The sequence below is a fragment of the Dromiciops gliroides genome, chromosome 3 (genome assembly GCF_019393635.1).
Source record: "Dromiciops gliroides isolate mDroGli1 chromosome 3, mDroGli1.pri, whole genome shotgun sequence".
Taxonomy (NCBI): domain Eukaryota; kingdom Metazoa; phylum Chordata; class Mammalia; order Microbiotheria; family Microbiotheriidae; genus Dromiciops; species Dromiciops gliroides.
In genome coordinates, this window is record NC_057863.1 from 593,401,645 (window position 1) to 593,413,622 (window position 11,978).

Genomic DNA, 11,978 nt, shown 5'->3' on the forward strand with positions numbered 1-11,978 from the left:
ACATGCCAAAAAAGAGAAAAAAGACCTGTTTGTACAAAAATATTTATAAAAGCTCATTTTGTGGTGGCTAAGAATTAGAAATCAAAGGGATGCCCATCAATTGGGAAATGGCTAAACAAGCTATGGTATATGATGGTGATGGAATATTATTGTGCTATAAGAAATGACAAGCCGGATGATTTCAGAAAGGCCTGGAAAGACTTATATGAATTGATATATGGTGAAGTGAGCAGAACCAGGAGAACATTATGCACCAAGACAGCAATATTGTTGGATGAAGAATTGTAAATGACTTAACTACTTTCAGCAATACAATGATCCAAGACAATCCCAAAGAAGCATACTATCTACCTCCAAAGAAAGAACTGATATTGATTGAACACAAACTGAAGAGTGCTATTTTTCACTTTCATTTTTTTCTTTTATTGGAGTTTTCTTATACAAAAGGAATAATATGGTAATGTTCTACATAACTGCACATGTATAATCTATATCTGATTGCTTACCACCTCAGGGCACAGGGTATGGGAGGGAGGGGAAGAGGGAGAGAATTTGGAACTCAAAACTTTAAATAAAAGTGGTTATTATCAAAAAAATAAAAAGAAATAAAAAAAAAGAAATTATAGGGGGTCAAAAGTACACACCCCTTACTAGCTGTGTGACCCTGGGCAAGTCACTTAACCCCAATTGCCTCACTAAAAAAAAAGTACACACCCATATACAGTTATCCCTTCCACATCATGGGATTAGGTGCAGAGAACCCTGCAATCTGGAAAAAAAAATTTGGCCCTCCCTTTGTACCAGAGAAGTCTGAATTTTTCTTTTTCTTTTATTGGGTGTTTACAGTATGTTACTGTAAAATCTGAGATAAGTATTTGGTCAGACGCTGTGTCGTCTATTGGCCTTCACGCATTGTCTGGGGCTTTCACAAAACTCCCCCAAAATATCCATTTAATTTCTTCTGCTGGCCCATGATATATCAAAATCTCAGTGGGGAAAGTTGAGATGTGTAAGGGAAAACTATATCATTGTCTGTTACCTCCTGTTTACATACTATAACTTCTTCAAGCAGATGGAATACACTTAAATGTCTCAGACTTGCAAAATGACTTTATATCTAAAAGGAGTGTTTTTTTAAAATGTCTTACATATGTTACCATTTCCCAAAATGTCTGTAAATTTTTTTTCGAGGGTTCAGTATTTCCAAATGTTTTAACATCTTTGAAGCCCATGCCTTTTTGGAACATTTTTTATATGGCAAAAAAATTTGGACCATTCTTTGTAACTTAGAGTAAAAAAGGACATTGTCGGGGCAGCTAGATGTCGCAGTGGTTAAAGCACCGGCCCTGAATTCAGGAGTACCTGAGTTCAAATCCGGCCTCAGACACTTGACACTTGCTAGCTGTGTGACCCTGGGCAAGTCACTTAACCCCCATTGCCTGCAAAAAAACAAAAACAAAAACAAAAAGGACATTGTCTATGTTTCAGCCTAATTCTAGGCAGATAATGTAGAGGAAGGAGCACTGGATGAGGAATCATAAACCTGAGTTCAGAGATTACAACCTTCCTTCATCTGTAAAATGGGAGGAAGGGAATAGTAACAGTTGTTCTGTCTACTTCCTATCATTGTCAGGAAATCACTTTGTAAACTTTAACATCCTAGAAGAGTATACACTATTATTTTATTATATTCCAGGTGTTACTGTTTTACATAATGGTTTCCATGTTTCTCCTCCTACCCTCCATTAGATTGCAAGCTACTTGAGGGCAGGGGCTGTATTTCGCCTTTCTTTTTATCCTCAGCATTTAGCACAGTGCCTGGCACATAGTAGGCTCTTTATAAGCATTTATTGACTGACTGACTACCCACTCTAAAGTAACCACCCATGTTATCAGACAGTACTTCCACCTACCCCCCTTTACCTGTGCCCTGATCCATACCCCATTTTGTCACATTCCATTCATTGAGGGAACATGGAGAGATTGGGACTGGCTGAAAAAAAAGACCCTGGATTCCTATCTTCAAAAAGAACATCACATTGAGCCTAGCAATGTGGATGTAAATCAGCAATCTGTTTGCCAGGCAGAAATCTTCTGGTTCCTTCCCTCTCCACTTCTTCCCAACCACATGACAGTCCCCTGAAGGTCACAAAATGCCAAAGGAGCCCAGGTGAGCCTTGGCCACTGGGAAATTACGAACATGCTCCAAGGCAATAACAGAGGGAGGAGACTAAATCACGAGATTGCCACAGTGGGCTGGACACAGGGCTTCCTTGGGAGCATCCTCAGCTCAGCTCTGCTTCCCCACTGGCAGCCTCCGAGGAGTCCTAGAATGAGGAGAATGATCTGGGAAAAGATTGTACCTGCAAAGGGCTCTGGGGCCCTTCTGACAGCAGAACCCCTCTAGTTTTCCCTGGCTTGTCTCACCCAGCACAGGTGACCTTGGCACCCCCCTGAATCTCACATTTATTCTGCTTCCCTTGATATGCACAAACAAGAAGACCTTTCAGCCTAAAATGACAGGAAAGGTCTATTAAAAAAAAAAAAAACAAGCCCAACAATTCTCTTTGAGCCCCACCCTGGTTCCTCAACCAATGGGACTCTGTCCCTACTGAATTTTCCCTTGATGTGGGTTTCTGGTCCAGGCAGCTGGGAGGCAGGCAGCACTTGGTAGGCCACAGCCGATGCCCAGATCAGCTTGGCCCTGGGGCTTGTGGTGGTGTTGCTAAGCAGCCAGAGTAACTACAGACTACAAATTGGGCTTCGGGGCCAAAGAGATTAACAGAGTTATTTGCCATCCTAGAAGCTGTTATTTCATCCCAGTTGCAGGGTCTTGCAGCAATCACTCTGTGGTTGTGGGCTGAAAGGATGCTTTTTAAGCTAGGGAAATGAAGAATTGGCCTTTTCAGTGTGGTGTTTTCCCCCAACATAAACTGCATCCCTGAGAATCAATGTTGGCCTTCTGAATACATGTGCAAAAGATTTAAAAACCAGAGATGCTTCCACAAACCTCAGTTTGCACAATTTCTTGGACCTTCTTGAAGCAAAATAAAACTTCAGTCCTCTATAAGGATACAGAAATGGAGGGAGCTTCTGGATGAGGTTCTTGGGTAGGCCGAGAAGTGTTTGAAAAAAATCCTCTTTCCTCCTTACAGAGCCAAGCAGTTTTAGCTTCCTCTGCTTCCAGGCTGTCCCCTCTCCAGGCTGTCCTCTTCATCAAGACTGAAACATAGAACTTGACCTTCAGTTGACACGATCATGCTCCACAACAATTAAGCACTTACTATGTGCCAGGCACTGTGCTAAGCACTGAGGATACCAATAAAGGCAAAAACACAGTCCCTGCTCTCAAAAAATTCATAGTCTAATGGGGACAACCACATGCAAGCATCTCTGTCCATACAAGACATCTCTAGGGTAAATGGCGGCCAATCTCCAAGCTGTTGGCCACTACTGCCTCCACTTTTTTCAACTCCCAGTGACTTCTCAATCCCTTGCCATTATCAGGTGTGAGATTAAAATTGGATATTAGATCATAAATCTCCCCTACTTAACTTTTCCCTTAATTTATCTCCCAGACTAGTAAATGGAAGAAGCTTCTGGTTTTCTAGATAGAGCCTTTATTGTATGGTAGTCACAAGGTGATGTTGATTAGAAGGATAGGAAAATAGAAATACAATACAAATCGTCTTAAGTCTAGGCTTAGTCTATATTCTGTATAAAACTCACCAAAACCGAAGGCCACTTTTAGGGAGAGAGACCGAGTCAAGCTCGTGCTGTTAACCGAGAGCCGGGCCAAGTCAAACTCCAGTCCGAGTCTGTCTGTGCAGCGCAGCCAGGAGACCAGCGGAGCAGAAAAAAAAACCCACTTCTGTTCTCTCCTTGCCTTTTCAGCTCGCACCCCGGAAGTCGAGTGCATAGCAGGCAGTCTGACATGCGCAGCAGGCGCACTGGCGTGTGCAGCTCATGCCATTGGTCTCCTCCCAGAAAGGATGGTCCTTAAAGAAAAACTGGCGTCTTTCAATTATCCTAACCAACTGTTAAAAAAACTTTCATATTTTTTTTTTACTACACAGGTCAGAAACCTCATGTGGATTCTGACCTCATCACTCAGATTCAACCACTCTCTCCAAGGTTACCAGCGATCTCTTCCTTGCCAAATCTGACATCCTTTTCTCGGCCTAATCCTTCTTGACCTCTCTGCTGCATTTGAGACCACCTTCTCCTCCTGAGTATTCTCTCCAACCTCAATTTTCCTGACACTGTTCTCCCTTATATCTCCTACCTATGGGAGAAATGCCCACTCCTCACTTACCTTTGCTGTACTATCACTAATACCTCACCTCTCCCCCCCGACCCCAGCTATGAATGTGCCCTAGGGCTCTGTCCTCAGCTGCCTTCTCTCCACTCCCTCAATGAGTTCAACTATCATCTCTAGACTATGACTCCCAGAAATATATATCCACCCCAATCCTGAACCCCAGTCTTACATCACCAAGGATGTACATTTCCAACTGGATGCCCCTCTAAGCATCTCCAACTCAATATGGAATCAGGGCACTAGATTCAATTCATACCTCTAACACTAACAGCACTTGTGATGTTGGGCAAATCCCTTACCCTTTCTGGGCCTCAGTTTCCTCATCAACAAAATGAGGGAGTTGTCATTATCTTCCCCCTCAAACCCACCCCTCTTCCTAACTTCTCTATGTATGCTCAAGACAGCATCATTTTTGCAGTTATCCACATTAACAGCCCTGACGTCATCCCAAAGTCTTCCTTCTCCCTCACCTCCATGTCTTGATGTCTCTACTTCCACTCTTTCTTATCGAGCCCTTTTTAGCAACTTATATGGCAGCCACCACCCTAGTTCAGGCCCTCATCACCTCTTACCTAGACAATGGAGATAGCTTCCTAACTGACTTCCGGTATCTCCCCTTTCTAGTCTACCCTCTACACAGATGCCAAAATGATACTCCCAAAGCACTGGGTTGACCAGGTCACTCCCCTCCTGAAGAAACTCCAGTGACCCAGTCAGCCAATCAACAAATATTTGTTAAGAGCCTTTTGTGTGCCAGGCATTGTGCTGGGCACTAGGAATGCCAATAGAATGAAAGAAAACAACTCCTACTCACAAGAAGCTTAAATGCTAATGGAGCGAAATGTATCAATATATAAAAATAAATATAAACAGACTAATGCAAATGAATACGAAGCAGCTCAATACAAGGTACTTTTAGAGGGAGGACACTAGCAGTTGAGGAGATTAAGAAAGGGTTCAAGTAGAAGGTGGCACACTTCCATTGCACTTTTAAAGTCCTTCATAGTCTGTCTGGCTCCCACCCACCTTTCCAAACCGTACTCACATTGTTGCTGTTCAGTCATGTTCAGCTCTTCATGACTCCATTTGGGGTTTTCTTGGCAGAGATACTGGAGCAGTTTGCCATTTCCTTCTGAAGCTCATTTTACAGATGAGGAAACTGAGGCCAAAAGGATAAGTGACTTACCCAGGGTCACACAGCTAGTAAGTATCTGAGTATCTGATTTGAACTTATGAAGATGGGTCCTCCTGACTTCAGGCCCAGCACTGTATCCACTGTGCCACCTAGCTGCCCATGAGCTCACATTACCTTTCTTCATATCCTCAAAACTGCAATCAAACTGACCCCCATGTTGTCTCCTGTACCACACCATTCCCCCTCCCATCTCCATTTGCCCTTTTCTAACCTACACGTAAATGCTTCTAGTCTCATAAAGTCCTCGTTTTCCTTCAAAGATCAGCCTGAGGGCCACATCTTATGACAAGCCTTTCTTGATTCCATCTGTGGGGACCAATTTTTAATTGGGGAGTGCTAGCTGCTTCTTTACACATCCCAGTTACTAGTATCCTCTCCCAGGAAATCATTTTGTATGGACTCCGTATAAATTTTAATTGTCCATGTAGCTATGCATTTAATCTTATTGTTGTTGTTTGTCCTTCATTCTCGAAGAGGATGTCATGACTTACAATGAATTGGATTTAAGTGAGGGAAGGCTGTGCAAGGTCTTCAACCTCCCTCTCTCCTCCAGAGCCATCTGGGTACAGTGGCAAGATATATATCAGGATGACTGGAGAGGGCCCCAAATGTTTAAAACAATTGGGGTTGTGACTTGCCTAAGGTAACACAGCAAGTAAGTGTCTGAGGTGAGATTTGAACTCAGGTCCTCCAAACTTCAGGGCTCTACCCACTGCGTCCCCTAGCTGCCCTCCTGCATAGGATCACTGATCTAGAGAAAGAATTCCATTTTATAGATGAGGTGAAGTGATTTGCCCAGAGGCATACAGGTGGCACAGCTGGGATTCAAACCCAGGTCTTTTTTATTCTAAAACCAGTGATCTTTCCATAACACCACTTTGTTTCTTTGTTTTTATGTCTATATCAGCAGGATTGAGCACAGTCCCTAACAAATAGTAGGCATTTAACAAATGCTTGTAGAATAAATAAATGTCATTTCTCTACTCAAGAAATCATCCTTGGCACCATATTGCCTCTAAGACAAAATACAAAATCCTCGGTCTAGCAAGCCCTAACGCCTTCCACATCTTGGCACCTCTTAACTTATCTGGTCTTATTTAAGTTTATTCCTTTTCATTCACACCCTGGTCAAACTGGTCTTCAAGCTGTCTCCCATACTTGACATTCCATTTCCTTCCTCTGTGACTTCATACAATTCCTCACCCACATCTGGAATGCACACCCCCACTAACTGAAACCTTGGAGGACCCCTTGCTTCCCTGGAAACAAATCAAGCGCCACCTCCTACATGAGACGTTCCCAAGCCTCACTTGTTGGCAGTCATATTCTCACCCTCTTGAAATGTCTAGTGTAGAAATTCCCTCTACCCACCCAGGCCAGCTCTCCATTGCTGAATGTGTTTCCAAGAGGTTGTGACTCACCCAGGATCACACAGCAACTGTCAGGCAGAATCTGTACCTGGTTAGGTCCTCTCAATTCCAAACGCAGCCCTCTGGGCACTACACCATAGTCCTGGACTTTTGTAGCTGTGGATAAATGTGGGCACACGTTGTAACCCTTCAGTAAAATGTAAGTTGCTTGAGGGTGAGGGCTGTTCTTTGTGTCCCCAAACCTCACACATATTTCTTTGTTCTAAACCTGTTATTTCATCATGTGGGTCAGTGACATTCATTCAATTCAATTCAATTCAGCAAATATAGATTAAGGATCTACTGAGACTAGCTTCAAGTCAACCCTGACACCATACTGGCTATGGGACCCTTGATGAGTCATGTAAGCCTCTCCGCAGAGGGAATGTCCTCACAAGAAGCTTCCTACACCCATTAAACCAGACCTGGCACAAGGCAGACACATAGTAGGTACTCTACAAGTTGGATTGGATTCTAGCTGTGGACAAAAGTCTACAAATGTAATGCTGGATTTGGTCAAGAAGAACAGGTTCAAATCTAGCTCTGCTCCCAGTTAATCCTGGGCCCGCCCCTTAACCTCCCTCTAAGACTCAGGCTCCTCCTCTCTAAAATGGAGACAAGAAGGGAAGAGAGTTGTATACCACCTCCTGTGTGCCAGGCACTATGCCAATCACTTGATAAATAGTATCTCATTTGAGCTTCACAAACTGCCCTGTCAAGTAGGGGCTACTCTTATTCTCATTTGCAGGTGAGGAAACTGAGAACAGACCCATGGTCACACAGTTTACAAAGTGTCTTCTGAGGATGGATTGGAACAATAATCCAATATCCCTGCAGTATCTGCCTCACAAGACTGTTGTAAAGCTCTGCTGAGATGATATTTGGGAAGTGCTTTGCAAATCTCAAAGTGCTATAGAAGTATAAACCAGTATTAAGAGCCCAGGAGGCAGAGATAGCAGGGATAGACCATTTGATACAGTCTATCTTCTCCATGATTAGACCGTATATTAGGGGCAAATCCCACCAAAGCTTTGGGGTCGTTAGCCATGTCCTGTTCCAGCTTGTTTTACAGATGATAAAACTGAGGCAAACAGGGTGAAGTGACTTGTCCAAGGTCACACAGAGGAATAAGTGTCTGAGGCTGGATTTAAACTCACAAAGATGAGTCATCCTGACTCCAGGGCTCTGTGCACTATGGCGCCACCTTGCTGCTCCTATAGGGAGGAAAGATCTTTGAAGACGATAGCTCTAATTTAACAATAACCTACCAAAATAATGATCTCCATATTACTAAAGATACTAATTCAGTCCTACAAATGATGGGACAACAGGCAGAGAAATAGTAATACCTTATCTTTGCCTTGCTTCTCAAAGGCTTTCACACACATTTAATCCTATTTGATCTTCATAATAAGGGTAGATGGTCATGCCAACCTTAGCTCCTAATAAAGGATCATAACAGCTGAAATGTATATAATTGCTCTCTTCAAAGTTACTAGTGATCTCTTAATTGCCAGCTCCAGTGGTTTTCCTCAATCTTCATCCCTCCTGACCTCCTATATTACCACCACCTTCTCTCCATAGTCATTTTCTCTTCCCTTGGATTTTGATTCTTAAGACAACTTGGTAAGGTAGGCACTATGGGTATTATTATAGCCATTTTAGAGATGAGGAAACTGAAGCTTAGAGAAGTCAGTGTCAGGAGCCAAATTTGAACCCAGGTCTTCCTGACTCCAAAAAGGTTAAAGGTAGGAGGGACCTTAGAGGCACCAACTCCCTCATTTAAATTTTTTTTTAAAAATAAATGTTTCGGGGCAGCTAGGTGGCACAGGGGATAAAGCACCAGCCCTGGATTCAGGAGGACCTGAGTTCAAATCCGGCCTCAGACATTTGATACTTACTAGCTGTGTGACCCTGGGAAAGTCATTTAACCCTCATTGCCCTGCAAAAAGAAAGAAAGAAAGAAAGAAAGAAAGAAAGAAAGAAAGAAAGAAAGAAAGAAAGAAAGAAAGAAAGAAAGAAAGAAAGAAAGAAAGAAAGAAAGAAAGGAGGGAGGGAGGGAGGGAGGGAGGGAGGGAGGGAGGGAGGGAGGAAGGAAGGAAGGAAAGAAAGAAAGAAAGAAAGAAAGAAAGAAAGAAAGAAAGAAAGAAAGAAAGAAAGAAAGAAAGAAAGAAAGAAAGAAAGAAAGAAAGAAAGAAAGAAAGAAAGAAAGAAAGAAAGAAAGAAAGAAAGAAAGAAAGAAAGAAAGAAAGAAAGAAAGAAAGAAAGAAAGAAAGAAATGAATAAAAATAAATGTTTTGGGGCAGCTAGATGGCGCAGTGGTAAAAGCACTGGCCCTGGATTCAGGAGGACCCGAGTTCAAATCTGGCCTCAGACAGTTAAGTAAGTGTTAAGTAACACTTACTAGCTGTGTGACCCTGGGCAAGTCACTTAACCCCAATTGCCTCACCAAAAAAAACAAAAAAAAATATTGTAGATTTACGGGGCAGCTAGGTGGCACAATGGATAGAGCACTGGCCCTGGAGTCAGGAGTACCTGAGTTCAAATCCGGCCTCAGAAACTTAACACTTACTAGCTGTGTGACCCTGAGCAAGTCGCTTAACCCCAATTGCCTCACTAAAAATATAAATAAAATAAAATAAAAAATAAATGTTTTGTTTGTGCCCTTTTAAAAACGAGCCATACCTGAAGATGCATGCTGGCTCTATACCTATGGTTGAGTAGGTGATGAGTCTGTAGTTACTGTCTGCTGAAAATTCAATCCACGTCTGTACCTATTGCTACCATTTGCCAAAGGGGTCTTTGTTCATCCCCTCAATTTGACACGTTCAGAGAAAAGAAAAGCCTTACCTTAATTACATAAGGGCAGATGTCAGAGGGATGAAAGTATTCCAGTCTAGTTCTGTTTCTCCTACATCATCCCCATGTATACAAGAAAGGCCTAGATTTTTGGATCTCTGAGGACAGGGACCCAGACATCTTCATCTTTGCATCCCCTAAAGCATCAAGCTCAGGACTTTGCCCACAACAGACACATTCTAAATGTTTGTTGAATGAATGAAGAATGAAGATGTCTTCTCTTCCATGCCCTCCTCTATCAAAAAGGTGCTAGGAAGAATTATCCCAGCACTCCCTCCTCAAGTTTCAGGTCAAATGCCACCTCCATGAAGCCTTCCCCAATCTTCCCACAGTTACTACTGCTTTCTGACTCCTCAAATTACCTTCTATTACATTTATTGTATACATTTAATTCAATTCAATATTATTAAGTGCCTACTATGTGTCTAGCATTGTGCTAAGCCCCAGGGATACAAAAAGAGGCAAAATACAGTACCTGCCCTCAAGGAGCTTACAATCTAACAGAGGAGTCCACAAGCAAACAATATATACAAAACACCCCATATACTGGATAACAAGAAATAATGAATGGAGGCAATGTGCTGGAACTGAGAGGTTGGGGAAGCTTTCCTGCAGAAGGTGGGTCTGTAGCTGAAACTTAAAGGCAGTCAGGGAGGTCAGTAGTTGTAGCAAGGAGGGAGTGTGTTCCAGGAATTCAGGGACAGCCAGAGAGAATGTCCTGAGCCGAGAGATGGAGTGTCCTCTTCCTGGAACAACCAGGAGGCCAGTGACATTGCATCAAAGACCACTTGGAGGGGAGTAAGGTGTAAGACGACCAGCCAGGTAGGAGGAGACTGGGTCATGAAGGGAACTGGGGGAGACTTGAGGCAGGCCGACTCACCATCTGGCCATTGCAGTAATTGAGGCATGAGATGGTGAGGACCTGCACCAGAGTGGTGGCAGTGTCAGAGGAGAGGAATGAGTGCATTAGAGAGATGAGACAAAGGTTAAATCAACAGGCCTTGGAAACAGCTTGGATATGGGGGGACGAGAAGTAGTGAGGAATCCAGGTTGACTCATAGGTTATGAGCCTGAGGGACTGGGAGCATGGAGAGCATGATGGGAGGCAGGGAGAATTTAGGCAGAAAGATAATGAATCCTGTTTGGAACATATTGAGTTTCAGGTGTCTACTGGACATCTAATTCGAGATGTCTAAAAGGCAGTTGGAGATGTAAGACAGGAAGTCAGCAGAGAACTTGGCAAAGGAAAGGCAAAGGCATAAAAATGGTAATCAAATCCATGGAAGCAGATTAATTCACCAAGTGAAGTAGTGTAGAGGGAGAAGAGAAAAGGACCCAGGATGGGACCATGAGGAGCACCAGAAGGTATGATCTGGATGAGGATCCAGCAAAGCAGACAGAGAAGGATCTGTCAGATAGGTATGAGGAAAACCAGGAGAGAATGGTTTCCCCAAATCCTTGTTGTTGTTTGTCCTTCAACCATGACATCAGGTAGTGACATCATGTCTTGCAGTGAATTGGATTTAAGTGAGGCAGGGCTGTGCAGAGTCACCAACCTCACTCTCTCCTCCAGACCCATCTGGGTCCAGAGGAAAGATATACATCAGGATGACTGGAGATGGCCCCGGATGTTTGCCCAGGGTCACATAGCTAGTAAGTATCAAGTATCTGAGGCCAAATTTGAACTCAGGTCCTTTTGACTCCAGGGCCAGTGTTCTATCTACTGTACCACTCAGCTGTTCCTTTCCCCAAAACCTAGAGAGAAGAGAGTATCCAGGAAGAAAGAGTGATCCACAGTGTTGAAGGCTGCAGAGAGGTCAAGGATAATAAAGATGGGGAAAAGGCTATTGGGTTTGGCCAGCAAGAGATTATGAGTAACTTTGGAGAGAGCAATGTCAGTGGAACAGTAAGGGTGGAAGCCAGATTGTAAAGTGGTTAAGAAGAGAATGAGAGGAGAGAAAGTGGAGACATCCATTGTAGATGCCTTCTGGGGGAGTTTAGCTACATGGGGCAGAAGAAAAATAGGATGATAGTTTGTAGGGATGGAAGGATAAAGTGAAGGTTTTTCTAAGATAGAGGAGACATGGGCATGCTTGTAGGGAGAAGGAAATGAGCCAGCAGGGAAGGAAAGATTGAAAACAAGTGAAAGAGGGGCAGCTAGGTGGCACAGTGGATAAAGCACTGGCCCTGGATT